Source organism: Engraulis encrasicolus, chromosome 18 (assembly GCF_034702125.1).
Source record: "Engraulis encrasicolus isolate BLACKSEA-1 chromosome 18, IST_EnEncr_1.0, whole genome shotgun sequence".
In the NCBI taxonomy this organism is placed as follows: Eukaryota; Metazoa; Chordata; class Actinopteri; order Clupeiformes; family Engraulidae; genus Engraulis; species Engraulis encrasicolus.
Genome location: NC_085874.1, coordinates 32,770,247 through 32,791,834, shown reverse-complemented (window position 1 = coordinate 32,791,834; position 21,588 = coordinate 32,770,247). Strand labels below are relative to the sequence as shown.

Genomic DNA, 21,588 nt, shown 5'->3' with positions numbered 1-21,588 from the left:
TTACCTGTGCTCAAGACAAGTCACGCACCACCAACCAAAACTTTTATACGTGTATACTATACGCACTAAATAGGCTACAACAATTCTTGCATTAATCAATTAATGAATTCATCTATACCTAGATGACTTTAAATGTAGATCAAAGCATATTTTAATTTGGTTTTGATTTGGCCTAATTATAATGTTCCCAAGCACAATTTTGGTCACAACCTCAACACAAACAAAATTCCTTGCACCCCCTGCGATCTCTGGCGCACCTACAGGTGTTAAGAACCACTTCCGTTGAAAATGCAGTGTTAATTTAACACTGTTCTGAGATTATATGGCCTCAAGCAATTTGGTGTTGTTAATTCAACTCTCTAGGTGTTGAATTCACATGTAAAGAGTTGAATTTAACACTATTTTAAAGCACATGCCTATATGGCTTTGCAGTGTTAATTCAACAAGCAACCAGTTGAAATTAACACTAAATTTGAATATGATCCATATTCTGCAAACAGTGTTTAATTAACATTGAATCGCTCAAAAGAAATACAAAAAAAGAGAGTTACACTACGTGGCCCTTTTAGTGACAAACACAGACAAAAAGAATAGAAAATACAGCCCAAAAAATGTAGGGAAAGTGAAGTAATTGGCATGGTTTGAAACAATACTAGTGTTATCAGTCAAAGCCGAAGAGACTCTATTTGCAGGACTTTCCTGTGTAATCTGATCAAGTAGCACTAAGTGTGAGGGTAGGCTATCTGGTGTACTTTCCATGACAGAGGAGAAAGTTGGGATGATGACGCAGCAACCCTGAAGCTTATTGTCGCCCTGAGGAATGCATGCACTGGTTCCAGTGGGCAGTGTTTCCAGATTGGGCTGTTTCCCGCCCAATTGGGCTGCTTAGGAGAACCGTCTGAGGGTAAAAACCAGGGTATTGGCCAGATTTTTCGGTAGATTTATTGCCATAGAAATGAATAGGATTTAGTTCAAATTGGGCGGCAGCCCTGCCAGTGGGCACTATGACTGACACTATGCGGCACCTGACTCCCGCCAACATGTATGTTTCGCCTTCGTCTTTATGATACCATCTGGGAACCCCCCACAACCAACATGTTTTCGAATGACGCTCCTTATGAAAAATCCTTGCATGTGATTGGATTCACAACCTGACCTCAATTGCACTGAAGGGACACTTCAGTAACTCACATTGAACCCTGACCCGTGTCGCAGCTGAGAACAACAGGTGGAAGAAGAACCATAACACCCCCATGTACGGAAAATCCCACCCGGCGATCCTGATCGACTCATTTGTTCATAAATGATATTGATCTTCATGATCCTTCGATGCGATGGTTGCATAAGGAAACCAGAACGCACTTGGGTGTTGTTTGGTGACACGCAGCTAGATTATGTAAGTCAGGTTAACTATGCACAGGCAAGAACCCTCTCCGGTCGTTGTGTTCTTGGGTGTACAAGGATACAAGGTTTTTTATTTGTCACATACATTACCTGTAGAGACACTTTCGTGTCACATGTAATGCAATGAACGGCCGATGCAAAACAAGTGTGCAGAAGAAAGGTGTGTGTGTGTGTGTGTGTGTGTGTGTGTGTGTTTTCAGTAACACAATTAGGAGGAATTTTAGTAAATAAATGGCTTGAGGAAAGAAAAGAAAAGAAAAGAAAAAAAACACTCTCTAGATGATTTGCATGGCTGGCAGAGATACAATAATACAGCGTTCAGTAGAATGCACTACTCTTTGTAGTGCATTGCGTTCATGCACTGTGGTGTTTTCGTACCAGGTGATGATGGACCCTGTCAAGATGCTCTCCGCTGAGGAGTAAAATGCTTTAAGGATGGGTGTGAAAACTTAAAACTTTCTCAACAGGCGCAAAAATGGTCCAATGGTTAGAGAGGTGGACTTAAAATCAGAGGCTTGCTGGGTGAAATCCTCGACCTCACTCCATGGCATTAGTTTTGTCTTTGTGCAATAACTTGAATGTTTGGACAGATTTCCACCAAATCTTGTGATGATGCTTTCAAGATTGCCATCCTTCGAGATGGTTGACTTTTTGTTTGTGGAATAGGCTAACCTTTGAATAATTGGGGGATTTTAACCCAACCTTGTGTGCAAACACGCTATAATGGGTACAAAAACTGGCCAAACATTGAAAGTGAACACTTTCAAGATGGCCGACTTTCAAATTAGCTGCAGAGGCATCGGAATGCTTGTCGAGTTCCACCCATTTTCATTTTATTCAGGAGACAGGTCCACCTTTCGGGACTGGTCAGCCTTTGACCTTCTGAATGTCATTGTTAATTGTCTCTTAACCCCTTAAAGCGAAGTCTATGTTATAACCTTACTGTCACAAAAAATGTAATAGCCATGTCTTAATCTTTTACTTAAGGTTCTCTGTAATGTCCTAGCAATGTTGTTATGATATAGTGGAGTATGTTCAACGAAGAGTGAATAGGCCTGTGGATGGGAGCATCTTCAATAAGAAGTTACACATCAGCAAACTCCTAAAGATGATTAACTTAAAAATGCTGCTTAGTGCTCCTCTACATGAAGTACACAGAACCAAGTGAAAGCGAGCTATATCGTGGTGGCATCGCACCTTTGGGCGTTTTTCGCATCTTCATTGGCTTTAGTGACCAAAACCCTTACAATGCAGCAGAGGTGATTCATCAGACATATTGTACTCTCTTGGTTTCTGGAATGTGGAATGCCAAGCAGGAAAAAAAAACATGATGGGTGCTGTTTAATGGATGCATATGAGTGCAACATTTTTGGTTCTACTTCCTTGTATGCATCTTATGCAACACAAGAAAGTGGTTATACAAGTAAACTAGACATGTATTCAGAGAGTGTAGACCTCTGCCAAAGAAGCTGTTTGATAGAATCAACACAAAAGGGGTTCCACGCGCTTCTGTTTTTACATCTGGTGCATCAACGGGAGGGAGGCAGTTAATCTTGAACGAAGAGAAGAGACCGGAGCAGCTCAGATGGGATGCTTTTTCTTTTTAATTCAAGTGCACAACTTCTTAGGGACTAACGTTTCGATGGCAAGCCATTTTCATCAGAGTCCAGGTGGCTTGCCATCGAAACGTTAGTCCCTAACATGTTGTGCACTTGAATTAAAAAGAAAAAGCATCCCATCTGAGCTGCTCCGGTCTCGTCTCTTCGTTCTGTTTGATAGAGTATTTGACTATGTTGCAACTTAATTTTATTCAAGCCTTTTAGCTTTGTTTTTGTGGAGTTAGAAACTGGAAAGTCAACATTCGCTCTATCCTGCAATGGTGAAGAATCAATTGTGAAGAAAAAAATCCTGGATCCACATCATCACCAACATTTTATCAAATGAAAGTAATCAAAATCCGTTCATAACTTTTTGAGTTGTCCTGCTGACTGACAGACAGACAGACAGACAAACAGACAATCCAATGTGACCGAAAACATAACCTCCTTGGCGGAAGTAAAAAAAAAATCATGTAGAATTTCTATATTTAATGTCAATAATGTAGTAATATGCTGTAGGTAAGTAGTGTGTAAAAAACAAAACATAATAGTTCCAAATTCCAATAGCTGCTGAACACTTCTCAAGAATGAGGGAGGTCATTGCAATACGCCACACGAGTTGAGTGTGAGGATTAGTGTGTGTGTACAAGATGCAAATGGCATGCAGCGCCTAAGGCATTTTGCCACATACAACCCGGTCATGCCGTGCTTTGTTGTGTCGAGTGTTAAATCAGCCTGGTTTGGGTGTCCATTACAAACCGTGTTACCCGGAGCATGGTTGGAGTTACGGTTTTGGCATTGTCACATATCATTACTTTCCAACTAGACTTTTTGACTAACATGAGGCCAAGAGATATCTGATCTATCGAAGCTATACATAGTTTGAGCGACATCGTATTTGGATACTACAATGCTGATTTCTGCCTTCGATTTTAATATCAAAGTAATAAAGTGTAAAACTAAAGAGAGGTCCAAGGTGGTAGATCGGGTGGCCACCATGATTGTTTTTTGATTCACTGGTGAGGACGAGTTCACGCACGGCATTCCAGATAGTAGGTACTAGTGAAAAACAGGCAGTGGAAAAGGGCCTAAAGAGTCCCATTTTATAGTGCCTACATTTGACAAAACCTAGCTGTACCACCAGTTTCTAGTTTCCAATGTAGTAGGCTACTGCGTATTATTGACCAATGACACACACACACACACACACACACACGCACACGCACACGCACACACGCACACACACACACACACACACACACACACACACACACACACACACACACACACACACACACAAACACAAAACAAACACTAATATTACATTACTGCTCTTCACAAATCTGAAGTCCTTTGAGCTGCAAGACCACAATATGACCACCTGGAAGCTGAAGAGGAGTACAGCACAAGTATCATAAATAATGTAACACTTAAACTTTTATGTTGAAAGGATAGAGCGTGGGGACTTTTGTGTTGAATGTTTTGGAACACTGGGGAGAGCTCTCTGGAGGGAACTGAATTTGTCAGATGGTGAGCAGCCTTTGTTATTTGCTGATAAACGGTTAATAAATCTTTTGGAAGTCTTATACACAATCGTCCTCCAGAATCTCTCTACATGCCCAGAACCCACTTTACAATAATACACATTAGAGTTCATAATAGCAGTTGTCCAACTTTGTCTTCAATCTGACCAAATAACCACTTGAAGAGGAATACAGTGTATTATTCTATCACACTCAACACAGTGGAGCTGATAGATGCTAGCTAACATGAACCTAATGCCCAGGACATGTGCATTTGTGTGCACATGTCGTGCACAAACACGTTGCCAAGTGTATAATACGTCAATCTTGAGCGTGGTTGGACACCACCTGACAAGGTACGTAGACACGTGCACATGGTGCAAAATTGAAAAGATCGCAAGGACCTAATGTTCATGTTGAGGCTGCGGTAGAGTCAAACAATGGGGGAAAATATTAATGAGGGCCACGTTGGCTGTCTGCTTCCTAGATCACTGGTTCTCAAACTGTGGGCTGCGAAGGTATTCCCAGTTGGCCCTGAAATTATTTTCTAAAAATCAATCATTTTTGACATTTGTGTGTTCCAGTGGGCCCCAAGATGGAAAAGGTTGGGGACCCCTGCCCTACAGTAGATGATACCTCCAGTATTGTGTGTATGCTCTGATCGTTCTTAATAAGATGTGCACTCGTTACCATACGTAGCCTAAGTTAAGTCACACAGCAAGCATATCCCAGGCCTTACTAAGTGCAGTATGTATTTATCTTGCAGTCTTCACGGTTAACAACATCCTTGAACACAAACAGCTGAGGCACATTTCAAAAACTATCAGAATTCTACTTAAACTTATCAAGCACACAACCAAAGTGTCAACCAAAGCCCTTTCGTCCCAATGTCATAGGTTACATACTTGTCTCTCTGCTGCACTAATGTTGACATTACATGATTAGCAACTACTCCCATTTCATCAAGCAAGTCAGAGTTTTACCTTAATCTTCACATTACATCTTACAAACCCCAACTCCGATGAAGTTGGGACGTTTGGTAAACAGTGAATAAAATCAAAATGCTATCTTTCTCAAAACATTTATCTATTAGGGTAGTCTATTTATTCATTAGATGGAGAATAGTGAAAAGACAACATATTAATTGTTAAAACCGAGAAAAAATATTGTTTTGGGGGACATATGTACTCATTTCTAATTTGATAAATCCAACACGTCTCAAAAGAGTTGGGACGGGGACAATAAATGGCAGCAAATGTCGAGGAAGACTAAAAACAAAACAAAGGACAACACTTAAAGGGACACTGTGTGAGATTTTTAGTTGTTTATTTCCAGAATTCATGCTGCCAATTCACTAATGTTACCTTTTTCATGAATATTTACCACCACCATCAAATTCTAAGTATTCATTATGACTGGAAAAATTGCAGTTTTCATACATGAAAAGAGGGATCTTCTCCATGGTCCGCCATTTTGAATTTCCAGAAATAGCAATTTTTAGCTGTAAAAACGACTGTACTTGGGCCACACTAGAAAATATTAGTTTATTACTTAGTAAACTATCATGAAAAGGTCAAATTTGGCAATAGGCAGCCCAGTTTCAATGAGCAGCATAGTTGCAGTACCTTTTTTGACCATTTCCTGCACAGTGTCCCTTTAACAGTTAATTACATTAACCGATGAGATGATTTTATATAAAAAAACAATGTTAATGTCTATTTTGGACATGATTTCACCAGCTTAAATGGTGGGTGTATTCCTTGTCATGTTTTGCAATGTTTTCCTATGTAGTGCTTACAGTGTGACAGTTCTTGACCAAAATCCCACCATTTTATCACCTGCTGGTCCTTATGATGGAGCCAAACTGTTAAAACATAGTAGAGAATGCAATTTGACCTTACTATGTGGCAGTAATCGAAGATCTCCCTTCAAAATATAATGAATGAGTGGCTTTTCAGGCTGTTTAAAACCCATTTATACCATTCAGCACTGTATTTAACTCTACAGATGAGTGAGAAGATCTTAACCAATGCACTACTGCACCCGCATGCCATCATGGAGGCTGACTTTTGAAGCTAGCACTAACACAAGTTGGATGGTCCATTTTCACTGTAGCACAGGATGTGCAATGCTCTATTATTGTCAAAAAGAATGGACTTCTACAACTTCTGCCGACTTCTGTAAGCAAAGGACAGTTTCCCATGTCTTCTGGGTCTATTTCAAGTGAGCTCAGGTGCTTAGGAGAATGTTACACCCCTGTATCATTTGCACGCATTAACCCTTTAATGCATAAGCCATTGGACTCACACTAACGCATAACATGGGTCTAAATAGACCCGCATTCATTTCCAATGTATTTCTGAGCATTAATCATGTATTCTCTCACACAACTTCTAAAACCAATACATTTTATCCCATAATTCTTCTTCAAGTAATTACATAGGTGGTCCTTAATTTAAAAAAGTATTTTTTAAAATGTTCTTATATTTTTATTTTACAAATAAACATGAAGTTGGAATTAAATCACTAATTTCTAGACATGGATCGAAAATGGCCCGCATTCATTTCTAATGGAAGTCTAAATCTTTCACTGTAATAACTTCCACAATTAATGTATTTTAATAGCTAATGGATTAAAAGTTGTAATGTAGGTTGTTTTTAATGCACAAAATGGGTGTTATTTATGTATCTTATATAAATATACACATAAATAAGTTCCCATTATTGCAGACATAGCCTAAGTCTGAAGTGTTTCACGTAAGGAACTAAAATATATTTAAAAGGATTCCAGTAAGGAACAAATAAACTGCGGACAGTTTTTGACCACTGTTGACCACTGCTGACCTATTGGATTTAAGCATTCCATGTCAGTAATATAGATACGGTGTGATCGGAGGAGCCCAATAGCCTATTTGCATATATGCATATTATATGCATAATTATTAGGCAACTTTGCTTTCCTATGGGAAAATATGCCACATAAGACATCTAACAAACTCCACAAATACTATAAACAATTTTGATGTCTTCCAGAGGGGTGTGGCTGTCTTGAAATATTGGTCACATCCGTCTAAAGCAATGCTACAAAGCCATCAGTGTCACATGACATGAGCTCACAAAGTCACTGCCAGATTTAGAAGAATTGAAGATGAAACTACCACAAAACTATTACCTGCAGTGCTGTTATATTCCAGAACTGAAACCTACATTGAGTGTCCACAAGAACATTGTATTCAGCACTCAGAGACTTGGCCAAGGTAAAACAGGCTGAAACCTGAAGACCACTCAACAACACACTTAAGTCAAGACTGGGTCAAGAAATGTTTTTTCAATGGTTTTATGAACTAGTGAAGGTGACTGTTAATGGACCAGGTAGATGAGTTTATGGCTAGATCAGCAATGTGCACACTTACATGAGTTCCTGAGTTCCACTCAAATGCCAGCAAAGTACAGCATAAATACCATGGTCTTCAAAATAAGCAAATGTCTTCCTCTCAATGATCCAGCCATGGGCTCATCCACCCTGTTTGTCAAGAGTCACTTTCCCAAGTCCATAATAGGCCTAACTTTGAAAACTCTCTATTTTTGACCCAGTCTTGACTTAATTAACTTGTCTGGTGTCATCCCTTCTTACCTTGGTCATATCTCTGAGTGCTCAATGCCCTGTTCTTCTGGACACTCGGTGTAGGTTTCTATTGTGTAATATTATAGGACTGCAGGGTAATACTTTTTTTGTAGTTCCACCTTAAATTCATCTCAATTTTTGCCAGTGACATTTCTTACGAGACTGATGACTTTGTAATGATGCATTTCATAATTCTGTGGTAAAGTGACCAACGTCTTGCCAATTTCACGACAGCCACATCCCTCTAGAAGACTTCAAAATTGTTAATTGACTTTTCAGAGTTTGTTAGATCTATTTTGTGGCCCATTTTCCAAGAAGACAACAAAGTTGCCTAATAATTATGCACACCTGATATAAGGTGTTGGGCACCTTCGACGACAGCCCCATATTTTTATACAAATATGCATGGCCTGGAATGCTTAAATCCGATAGGTTTTCAAGTTCATATAGATTCCTGTTGGAAAATAAGCATAAAAAAGACAATATGGTCAAAAACATGTTTGCCTAATAATTCTGCACACAGTGTATATAATCACTCAAAATAATGGAAAAAAGGAGGCGCACACAAGACTTGTGTGAAAAAGTGTATTGAAGCCGAAAATATACAACAGAAGTCTAAGGATTAACTGGAGAGACAGACGTTTCGGAGCTAGTCCATTTTCAATGTCTCCAGTACATTGAAAATGGACTAGCTCCGAAACGTCTGTCTCTCCAGTTAATCCTTAGACTTCTGTTGTATATTTTCGGCTTCAATACACAATAAACAAAAATAAATTAAGTCATCTAAGGGACAAAAACAAGTCAATTGAGGAATTCATGGAGTGCTGAGTAAGAAAATTGTATTCTTACAAAGATATAGAAATTTTAAACTCAGCCGGGTCTATTTAGACCCATGTTATGCGTTAAAGGGTTAAGCATTCTTAATATGGTCAATTTTCAATAGCTCTAATTCCTGGAGTGCTAGAGTGAGACTACAGCCAATATATATTTCATGATGTCATGAACCTATACAATGATTTTAGTAACAAAAATATGTCTTATATACACTCAATCGTGGTAAATCAAAGGGAATTCAAAAATGTATGTAATAACTATGGTAATTATTCCCTTTGCATCTTTAATTCTGAGTGACTCAGCCTATACACCTATATTGTCCGTCAGTACAATTCATTTTGAAATGTTCTTCTTTGTTGTTTTATCTTATTTGGATGTTTACTCAATTTTACTGATCCCCGTCCCAACTTATTTGAGACGTGTTGCATTTATCAAATTATAAATGAGTACATATGTCCCCCAAAACAATATTTTTTCTCGGTTTTAACACTTAATATGTTGTCTTTTCACTATTCTCCATCTAATGAATAGATTGAATGTTTTGAAAATGATAGCATTTTGATTTTATCCACTGTTTACCAAACGTCCCAACTTCACCGGAGTTGGGGTTTGTACATGTTTTTTTTATACAAAGTGACTTATTGACTTAGCAGTTATTTGTGCATAGGGCATTGCACATTGGTCCCCAAAAAGACCATCAAACCGCTTCAACTAATCCAAAATGCAGCAGCAAGGGTTCTTATGAAAACAAGGAAATTTGACCACATTACTCCAATTTTGATATGGCTGCATTGGCTCCCAGAGTAAGCTACAGAATTGATTTTTAAGGCAATGCTTCTTGTGTTTAAATCATTAAATGGAATGGGACCCACCTATCTACTGGATATGTTTCAGCGGTATGCACCAACCGGGTCACTAAGGTCAACGAGAAGAATTTGCTGGTAATTCCAAAAGTCAAAACAAAGAGTGGAGAGGCAGCCTTTAGCTTCTACGCTGCAAAGCTTTGGAACCAGCTCCCAGATTATGTAAAAAATGCAACCACGAGTGATAGCTTTAACTACAGACTTAAGACGAAGCTGTTCTCAGATGCTTTCCCCTAGCTTAAATGATGTTTTCATTCTTATTTTACCATATGTTTTATCCTAATGTTTTAATTTTCTTTGACTCTAATTTCTTTCTTTCTTGTTTCCTTTCATTTTTGCATTTATTTTTGTGAAGCACAATGAGTTGCACCTGCGTATGAAATGTGCAATACAAATAAACTTGCCTTGCTTTGCTTTGCCTATGGCACAGCACAGCATAATACGGCTGAGCTAACTGAGATAGCTCAGCGCTATCTATACTGTATCAGGCTTCAAGAGGGAGATTTTACTAACATTCTACTGCTGAACTCTACTAGTTGGAATCCGTTACACTTACAGTACATTGTGCAGCCTTTTCATTACCCAACTCCCTCCGATACTTTTTTCCCCCTTAGGCCTACCGACCATTGGATGTTCAGAAAAAAAGATGCATGATAATGGGGCACCTAAGTCACGCCCTCTACTTCCTGGTTCATGGGGCAGAGGGAGTCAAAAAATAATTACTGGGCTTGAAATGAGTGGTTTTTCGTCAACAATCCAAACCTTGGATCTCCACTTATGCACCACACATCCACCACGTCTCGCCTCGTTCACTTCCATTCATTTTTTTGCAACGTTCTGCCCCATGAACCAGGAAGTAGAGGGCGTGACTTAGGTGCCCCATATCTGCTCCAAGACAACTTGATACAGAAGCTGAGACAAGAGCATGCAAGATGCGTGACACAAAGGCAGATATACTACGAAAGACAAAGTGTTGGGAATATGTTGACCAGGAAATGAACAACATTGAAATAAAACAAGGTCAGCAGGTCTATGTTGTGATTCCAAAATGCAAACTGGTTCCCAACCAGTGGACCGTATAGTGGACTAAAAATCACCCACATATAAAATCACCAGTGTATGAAATGGAACTCTTCCGTGTGTGTGTGTGTGTGTGTGTGTGTGTGTGTGTGTGTGTGTGTGTGTGTGTGTGTGTGTGTGTGTGTGTGTGTGTGTGTGTGTGTGTGTGTGTGTGTGTGTGTGTGTGTGTGTGTGTGCGCGCTACACCAATCTACCTTTGTGAGGCCACTGCTATTGGAGCACACCCACATGCTGGGGCCCTTGCTCCATGGGGCCCAAATCCTGGACCCCATATGTTTGGACCCCTTTTGCTGGGGTAGTTTTGTTGTTACTGGTAAAACTAAAAGTGTAAATACATTTCCGCTGTTACAGATTGGGTTAGGGATTGTTTTGGTTTTCGGCAGAGTTTAGCATTCTTTAGCTATTGTTAGGGTTAATATGTATGGAAGGGCCTCACAAAGATTTGGAAGGGGCCTACAAGGGCCCCACAAATATTTTAAGGTTGGGCTCTGTGTGTGTGTGTGTGTGTGTGTGTGTGTGTGTGTGTGTGTGTGTGTGTGTGTGTGTGTGTGTGTGTGTGTGTGTGTGTGTGTGTTTTCCAAGGTGTGTGGTTTTGGGGAGGGGTTGTGGGGGTTGTTCAGTCTCTGCAGTAGGTAGAACAAATAAAGCAAATAAAGCACCTTGTATTTTTCTGAGAGGACATGAACGCAGTATGTTTTGTTCCAGCACAAAAAAACCCCAACCTTAAGCCCCCCACACTTGGGCTTGCATGCCCACGGGGACCCCGGTTCGAGTTCGGGGTAATTTCCCAGCCCTTCCCCATCTCTCTCCACAGTCACTTCCTGTCGCACCTTCACTGTCCTATCCGAAAGAAAGGCCCAAAAAGCAAATAAAAATATCTTACCAAAAAAAAAAAAAAGAAACCCAACCAAATGGCTAATGATGCAAAACTGCACATGAGCGAACATTAGATAGCCACGCAAAAAAAACAACAATAAAATGTACTTATTTGCACTGCCTATGAGCGACAGTCTGCAGAGTTTCGTGACAAGCAATTTAAACTGCAACAGTAATTAGAGGCTATTTCAAGCGCCTCTGGGCAACTCATTAGGCACTGCCTTGAAAATATGACAACTAAACACGGGTGTCATTGTCTTCTTTCATTGTCAACCCTCAATGATTCATCTACAGTCCTTTGTGGTGTCTGAGGTAGGACCAAAACAGTACATACTGTATCAGGCTCTGTGTTGCTCATACAGTTTTGCAATATTAACCAGCCAATTTCCAACTGTATTGCTGGTTTTAAAGGAACAGTCCACCCTTGATTTTCACATATTTCCAGTATTTCCAAGCATTATTCATGATTGTGCATATAATTTTCTTCTCAGTTTTTTCAGTACTTAGATGTATTGGATCAGAATTATTAGCATATTTTAGCATAATCACTGGAAGTAAATGGAGGCGTTAGCATCAAGCCACAAATGATCATAGGACAGGATTAACCCTCTGGTTGTGTTAGAAACATGGTTACGTTCATGGTGTTAACGGTCAAAATTGACCGCCTACGCAAAAAAGGTAATAATACATTGATTAAAAATCTGATTTTCATATTTTGTGATTAATACCTTTTAGACATCCTTTTGAAACATTTCCAATGTGATTTAAATGTTATTCTGCTTTGTTTTAGTGATTTGTAGGCTTTTTTTCCCCTCATCTTGCACCAATTCGTTTTATTAACCCTCTGGTCTGGAGTCTAGGGCCTCTCAGAGGCTTTCAGGCCGTTTGGAACACCTTTACTTTTTTCAAGTATTTCAACTAAATGTAAACATCTATACTAATGTGGCACATATGGTTGTATTCTGAAAAGCTTAAAAAAGTATGTAATGAATGTAATATAACTGTATTTAACTTTGGGAGATGTAAATTAATGGTCCAGTGATTTTTGACCGAAACACCATGAATGTAACAAGTTGGTGTATCTTCCACAATTTTTTTTAGGAATTTCATTGTATTTAATTTTGACCATTTGAATGGGTTAGCTGGAGGATATCATGAAGTGTCATTTGTGTATGATGAGAAATAGAGAAGTTATTTAAGAATGAAGTTTCAAAACGGTCATTTTTGACCGTAACACAACCAGAGGGTTAAATAGCTGTTTTGCACTCTGGTGAATTTTACATTAATTTTAAAGTACTTTATAAGTACATTTGATGATGTGTTCTTTGCCCCCATAGACTTGCATTGCTACGCTTAATTTGGATACTGTTAAACTAGGCAGTGGAAACACATAGACGAAAATGATATGCACATTCATTAATAATGCTGGGAAATACTGCAAATATGTGAAAATCAAAAAAGGGTGGACTGTTCCTTTAACACACAATAGTCTACCATCCTCCTGGTAATTGTGGGGCGAGTCGAGATAACAGGTCATATTCACGGATGGTGTCGTGCTTGTACAAGCGGAGTGTATTGTCAGGAATGTTGTGATGTGACATTGTGCAATGACTCTTTGCTGTGAATTTGACATGTGCCTTGCGGAGATTTTAATGGGCCTCCAGCCATCATCTTGCTCAAGTGGCATGTCCTAAACCCAGGTGTCTTGAGGTTATTAAGATTCAGAGCAGAGATAACTGGTGCCTCTAAAGAAGAAAAATGTCCATCCGCGCTCCTGCACTTCACAATCTGGTCTGTCACTTGAAAGGACCAAGTGCTAGTAAGAAAGAAGGTCACTGGAGCGTCTACAAATGTACAGTAGCTGGTAGCTTTCAGCTTTATTGGGGCAAGTGCCAAGACTAACACTGTGGTCAAAATGATAGTCTTGGCACTTGCCTCAAGCTGAAGACTACCTTCTACATCGGGGTTTGTGACCTACTTTGTTAACTACTGTCTCTACCCAGCTCTACTCTACTCAAAACATCTCAGTCATTCCAGTTGCCATTGGCCTTGTCAATGACCTGATTCAGTTTGTGTTTTTTTTTTTTTTTTTTACAAAAAAGAGTGATTTTCAAATTCATTTCAGCAAGTTTAAAATGTAGATGGCCATTTACAGGGACGTTTGTTGAAGTAATCTCCTGTGACAATCCTTTTTCCCTCACATTTAACTGATTGCATCGTTCTGACTTTGATTAGCATCTACAGTTTTCAGAGACACATCCTGGAATCCTGAAGAGAGAATCGGATCTGATCAAAGACCTGAATGCACCAGCGAGATATTTATATTAATTTCAAAATGATGTTATTTTTATGGTCTATTGATTTTATATTGGTCGAGGAGAATCATTAACACACTTTGCCCCCGTGGTGATGATTGACATTTCAGTAATTTGGTAAATTGTGGTGGTAGCATAACACAGTGTACATGGGCGCAATAATTTTATACAGCAATGGGACCATTTTTCACTGTAATATTCATGATTAGCTTAAAGCGTTTTGGCTGCGCTACCAGCAACAACTTGTAGGGTAACAACATCATTTTTGTGCACATCGTTTTTTTCCAGTAGAAAGGTGCACTATGTGTTGCTTTAGGGTATAACCTAAAGATAGCAGCACCAAAAATGACCAGCGTTGTCAGAAGGAATACCTGAAAACCACTCTGTCATCACAATCTCCATAAGCAGAGAAGAATGAACTCAAAATACATGTCAAAGTGTTCACGTTGGTAACACGTGAGTTTACATTAATGTCAACACCAATGAATATCTATTCCTTATCACTGCACACTTAATGGCAGAGACAGACATGCAAAAAAAAAAAGCAACTTACCAAAGTTGTACGTTCTGGGGCAGTTGTGTTTTGAGCAGTCATGTCATCCTCCAACTGTTCAAGACTCAATCACGACTGACACGCTTTCAGCATCGGCAAGGCTATAGAGCACACACACACACACACACACACACACACACACACACACACACACACACACACACACACACACACACACACACATACACACACACACACACACACACACACACACACACACACACACACACACACACACACACACACACACACACACACACACTCACACACACACACACACACACACACACACGGGCGCGCAAGGCAGGCAGGCAGAAGGCGTGAGTAGAAAAACCCTGGTTGGACCTGTTTTTGTAGTGATTTTCTCTTTCCTGGTTCCACTGGAGGACGTAGAAAGCATTGTTCCCTACAGATGCCAATCTGTAATTTTATCATACAGGTGCATACTTCTGTGATCCTCCTAACCATGCTTGCCGCCTCTTGTCTGTTCACCATAATAATAGCCCGCTTGTTGGTATAAGCTAACCCTGTCTGTATTCAGGCCTCTTTTTTTCCAGACAACAAGGCAAATGGTTTTTACTTTGAAATATTTTCAGACAGACACATAGGTGCCGGAAATGGGGATGCAGAGGTGCATTTGCATCCCCTCTTTTGGGCTCCCTAAATGAGGCTTTCTCAAATTTCATTGCAGGCAAATGAGTGGAGTGCAGCAGCAGTAACATGTTAAGAAATAAGGAATGAAGAGAAAAAAAATGCACCACCACAACTCGTTACTACGCCCGTCGAAGACACTGGGTGAGACATGTAGAAATAAAGAGGTCATGATTTCCATCTGAACATTTTTATGTAATCTGACGAACCCCTTTAGATAAGATTAGATTCTTTATTGTCCCTTAGGGATATTTCTTTTCACATCAGACTGCTTAGTTCCATCAGCTTAGATCTTGTTGTCGTCTGTGTTGCAATGTTCTGAAGGACGGTTAGTCCGAAACGTCGTGCCATTAAATATTTGGGAGCATTTACCAGTGTTGCGGACCTTTATTTTCTTTTCAATAGATCTTGTAGTACACATCTCATTTGCTATACATATAGACACCATTTTCTCACACAGACACATAAACATCCTCAGCCATTCACAAACAATACATACCTGTAAACTTTGCGCATAGAGGCTATGGCATAACACTACTGACGCCAACATAATAATGACCAAGCCTTACATCTGTGAACTCAAAGCTTTCGGTAATGTCATATCTACAGTATGTTGTTATGATGTAGTTGAGTCTTTTCAACAAAGCGTGAATGGTAACGCATCCATCTGCACAAAGAGGCTAAGGTTGAAGTAAAGAAAATGGCCAATAACAAGCAGATGGCTGACAAGAAAGTTCATGATGTTACACAACTGCTGCTACTATGATTTGTAATATTTTGCATATGAACATACAGTATACCTTCAGTCAGCCAAGTAGGTCACTCTCAACATTCCTCATCCTAGATGGTTACAACAAGTTAAAAGGTATTACTAAAGCCACCTACCTGACTAAGGTAGCCGTTCCGGGTTTGGCCCTCACATCATGTGACTGAGGTGTGGGTCAAGGTCATAGATGGGGAAGGTAGTGACAGTCCCACAACCTCATTGCCACCACAACACACGCAGGCAAGGTTACCAGATGTGACAGGTGATTACCAGCCCCAAAAATGCTCAAAATCCACCAGGAGGCAATTTGAACTTAATTCCAGTGAATACTATGGCCATAAATCTTCAGAGAAACCTACTCAACACCCTTTGTTTTACCGACAGACATCCTAAACAGCCCAATTGGGTTAGCCTGATAAACCAGACTAAATGTGGATGTCTAATTTAGTCTGGCCTCGATGCATAATACATCCGAAGATTGTTGATGAGAACAACCTTCCCTCAAAACCCTGCCCGCTTTGATTCAAAACACATCTTTGCGTTGTAATTGGTTTGCCAGATTCATGGCATTCTGGCTTCATTGAATCATTATGCGAGGCCAGACCCACCCGTAGACAAAACATTTTGGCGTCCAGCGGGTGGCGCTGGTTCACCAGGCTACAATTGGGTGGGAAACTGCTCAATCTGGCAACACTTCATACAGGTAGGCTACATATCCTACCTCCTCCGCTCCCCCCTGACACCCACAAAGTAAATGTTGCTGTGTTAATTCAACACTTAGAGAGTTCATTTAAGTCCAAATGATGTCAAATCAATTCCCTGAGTGTTAAATGAGCACTGCAGAATTTACTGTGCAGTTCATGGTCCCCCCCACACAGAGCATGCCCTGGCACAATGTGCACTTGACCATGTGAACATGTGGCACTGACATTTTTGAGTTCTTTGTTGACCAAATTAACTTTTACACGACCTGGAGGGCATTTCTCAACAGCGTCAATTAGGTCAGCACTTACTTTGCTGCAATGCAATTTCCCATAGGCAACCTACTAATTTGCTAACTGCTCAGCAGTAATGCTTTTGAGAAGTGGGACCCTGATTGACGGAAAGGTTTTTGTAGTATCTTCGTTTTTAGCGGTTTTGGTAGTCTTGATAGTCTTGGTAGAGTAGTGTAACATGTTTTAACATGTATTAGGCTTTTGCTCTAAAATCCTAAAAAAAAAAGCTTGTTTAATAAAGGTGTGGATGGAGGACCACCAAATCAATACCCTGATACATGGACAGCACAATCTCTAGGCCTGAGTCCCATGGAAAACCCCTGAAATGTGATCAAATGGAAGATGTGTGGTCACAAGCCATCAAACAAAGTTCAACAACTTGAATCTTTGAACCGGGGGTGGAATGAAATCATTTCAGAGCGATATCAAAGAAACTCAACAGAAGAACAATCTCTTGGGGGAAAATGCTTTGGCCACGGTGTAGTACGGGGGCGTTGCCTGAGGACACGAGTGGAGGGAAAATTAACTCCCTTGCACTATAGTCATTGGTCAGTGGGTGAGATGGATACAATTTTCGTACTCCCTTGCGCATGGTCAGTGGGGGCGACACCATGATGGATAATTTGTGGCCAAATTAACGGCAGCTGTTGGTCAGCAGTAATTGCTGGGGGTAATTAAGGACAGCTGACAAACATTCACGCTGTCCTATGACCTGTTCCACACTCCGACCCTCGTGGAAGTGTCATTGCATGCTTCCCTGATGCTTCCAGTACTGACCGTAGAAGAATAATAAAATTTCCGTACTCCCGTCGCCATCATTTCGCACTACGCTGTTATGACGTGAGTAAGCCCTCTTGTCTCAAGAGTCTTTGGCGATATCTAACACCGGTTCTCGATTCTGATTGGCTGATAGCCGTGTTTAATCAGGCATCAACCCACACCTTCCACCTGAAGATTCTATGCGCGTTAGACCCAGCGCATCTAATTTGGTAATGAAAATATGTTGCAGTTGGGGTAGGGGGTCTGCAAGAAGAGCACATCTTTGCACAATCTGTGGTTGGGGTAGGCCTATCAGTGTGATTGCAAAGACGTTTCAGTCCTGCTGCGTTTATCGCCCCTTGCTCAGTTTTTGTTGCGAAGTGTCTGTCTGGCAGCGCGACGAATGCAAGCACGCCCAGTATGGTTGTCGGGGTAACCTAACCACAATCACTTCCTCAACTTGGCAACTGAACGTTGCGGATAAAATTAATTGTTATTAACGTGTTTTTAAAGAAATTTCGTCAGCGATTAGGTGTAACAGTGTTATATATATATAAGCAATATATAAGCAATAAGCCACTTGAGTCCGTGGGTTATGCTCTATTATTATATGGTGTGACGTCATCGGTCGAATGCTCCATTCATTTCAACGGGGCTCCCCAACCTTCGCACGTCTGTTATTTTTCGATAACGGACGGGTTGGTCTATAACAGACCGCTGTCGATGGCAACAAGACTTTTCACTGCTAAAGCGACTTTTCAACAAGACTCTAATCAGTTGCTGTGATAGACAACACCTGTTGTCCTGGCTACCTAGCTGTTGCCTAGCGCTGTTCCACAATGGCACTGTTTTGTTTTGCGCAGCAACAATCTTAACATTAAATAGGCCTAAAGAAATGTCCCCGCCATGTGTGAATCATTTAAGTATATCCATATAATAAGCGGGTTAACTTTCGGCGAGTCGGTCGCTTTGTGGAATAGCAGCACTTCAGAGAGAACAAGACCCCTCCGCTCCGCGTCGGGGTCTAAAGATTCTCTCTGTCGTGCTGCTATTCCACGGTAGCGACCTTCTCGCCGAACGTTAACCCTTACTTGATAACCTCTCGTGGCTTATTGCTTATGTGAAAGACACAGTGGTGGAGAGCATGCCAAGATGCATAACAGCTGTGATTAAAATCCAGGGTTATTCTACCAAATATTGATTTCTGAACTCTTCCCAAGTTAACACATTACTTTTATGTTGTTTTAAAGTGAATAGGCCTATCATCTTGTCTTCTTTGGATTTTTGAGGTCTGAAAACATTGCATCTTTTGTGTTATTTTCACCACTTGTAACTTTCTGCAAATAAATGCTCTAAATCACAATATTTTCATCAAGGCTTTCTTGACTTTGTTAGAACCATCTTGAACATATTTCTAAAGTAGACCTAAAAAAGCATTTTACCAAATTTGAAAATGGTCAAGATAAAAATATAGCACTTATGGTTTTCGGGTCGTTTTCGACCCGGGTATGAACAATATTTTCATCAAGGCTTTCTTGACTTTGTTAGAACCATCTTGAACATATTTCTAAAGTAGGCCTAAAAAAACATTTTACCAAATTTGAAAATGGTCAAGATAAAAATATAGCACTTATGGTTTTCGACCCGGGTATGAATAAAATAAAAAGTAATAATTACGGTCAAAACAGAAATCATTCATGCTTTACATGCCAAAGGAAAGGGGGGCATGTCCTCTCCTAATCATGTAAGCTGCAGGGAAGTCATATTTTGCCTCGTTTTCCTGTATTTTTGTATTAATGCAAAATTAAAGCAAATTATTAAAATGAATATATGCTGTATGTATACTTTGGTTGTGTCGCACTGTAAATTAGATTAAATTACTTCAACATCATCAGTGAGTAAGACTGACATGGGAATGCAACCTGCCTGTCATTAACCCTGCGTGCAACTGTGCAATGGTCCCTTTACTGGCCGGCACAACAATCCCACTCCCTTCCTATAGCAGCTAATTCAAGTTCTAAGTCCCTGTCACTCTTCTCCACACACACGCACACACACACACACACACACACACACACACACACACACACACACACACACACACACACACACACACACACACACACACACACACACACACACACACACACACACACACACATATTTGTCACTCAATCATGCATGCTTTGTCTTCTTAAACCTGTCAGCAGCCCGAATGTCTCCCGAGTCACATTCACTTTCCTTTTCCACTCTTCTCTTTCTCAACCCCCCTCCCTCTCTCACACACACGCATACACAGAGAGAGAGAGAGAGAGAGAGAGAGAGAGAGAGAGAGAGCTTAAATGTTTTTTTTTCTCTACTTCATTTTCTCGACAGGACAGTACGAGAGATAGACAGGAAGCAAATGGGGAGAGAGACGGGGAGGGATCGGCAAAGGACTCGGGCAGGGAATCAAACCCGGGTCAGACGCATGGTAGACGAGTGCCCTACCGGTTAGCCACGGCAGGGCCCTTAAATGTATTTTAATGTTTTGGGGTAAAATTTTAGCCTGTGTATAAAATTGATGTTTGCAGTAAATGCAAAAGTACCCTATTTTTGTGTCCCTTGGGCGGGGGCGGGGGGGGGGGGGAGTATGCTGTATGCAGAAACACAATGTGCAGCTCCTCTACTCTTCTCCACTCTTCTCATACAGCACCTACATACAGTAGCTCTCATGTCATGCTGCTTGCGATTCACTCTCCACCGCCAGTCCTCAGCTGACTGATCATCCACCATGACCATCTTCATCTGACAGATGCATGTGGTGTGACTTTCCGCAATGTTTATATTATGCAGAGATCTGGGGGAAAAACATTTTTTTTTTACATCTCCGCATCACTTGCATTTCAGTATCTTGAGCTATCGCTGCTTACCAGGCCCATAGATCACTTGCATTATCTTGAGCTGTCGTCGTAATGCTTACCAGGCCCATAGATCTTTATCATTTTATATTCCCATGAAGGGAGTATCGCTGAGAAAAAAAGTGCAGTGAAGGGACCATGAAAACATGATGCCATGTGGGTGGTTTATCTGGCTTGAAAAGGACTGTATTGAAAGGCCTAGCCTACAACAAAGGCCACAGCAAAGAAGGTGGATCTAACAAGAAGCGTCATTTTGTTTCTTTTCCGGTATTCACTTCATGTCGGGTGAACGCCCCTTTAGGAGAGCTTCGGTTAGGAGACCTTCAGAGTCCTGAGGTTGAGAATCAATGAAGTCCCCTTAGCACTGTAGATGGCAGTAGCGCACGTCTTGCACAAACACCTCAAAAAGAGAAAAAGAAGTAGGGGACAACGCCCCCTTAGGAGACCCAACTTGAGCAAGCTTTTGCATTGAGTGGGCGTGTTTTGCGATGTCTTGGTTTGATTCAGTATTTTTGGCCACAGGCTGTCCGACCAGAACAGTATGAAGATATCCACTGAGTGAGACAGAGTTCAGGAGAAGTCAGTGGACCAGTGGCCCTGATGAAGACAATGGGTCGAAAACGCGTAGGCATGTAGCCAGTGCTTAACCCATTTTAGCCAAAGCCCTTTTTGGGAAAGGGTGCCCTCTGCCTAGTAAATGCTAAATATCTCAGCCTCCGAAGCACATACAAACGTGAAATGTTGCATTTAAAAGCTAGGACACTCATTTTGCATTAGAATGTGTTCATTCCGCTGTAACATACCCACATTTTAAATAAAAACCCTCAAATATCAAGAGCCTGAATG

At 40.6% G+C, this 21,588-nt stretch overlaps 1 protein-coding gene across 1 annotated transcript in view; it reads right to left on the bottom strand.

Annotated features, from left to right (window-relative positions):
• adgrf6 (adhesion G protein-coupled receptor F6) overlaps positions 1–14,870 on the bottom strand; it is an 88,150-nt gene extending 73,280 nt beyond the window's left edge. Inside the window, exon 1 of the mRNA XM_063222155.1 lies at positions 14,672–14,870. The gene's annotated coding sequence lies outside the window, so the exon portion shown is untranslated. The remainder of the gene's footprint in view (positions 1–14,671) is intronic.
• Positions 14,871–21,588: the final 6,718 nt, after the last annotated feature.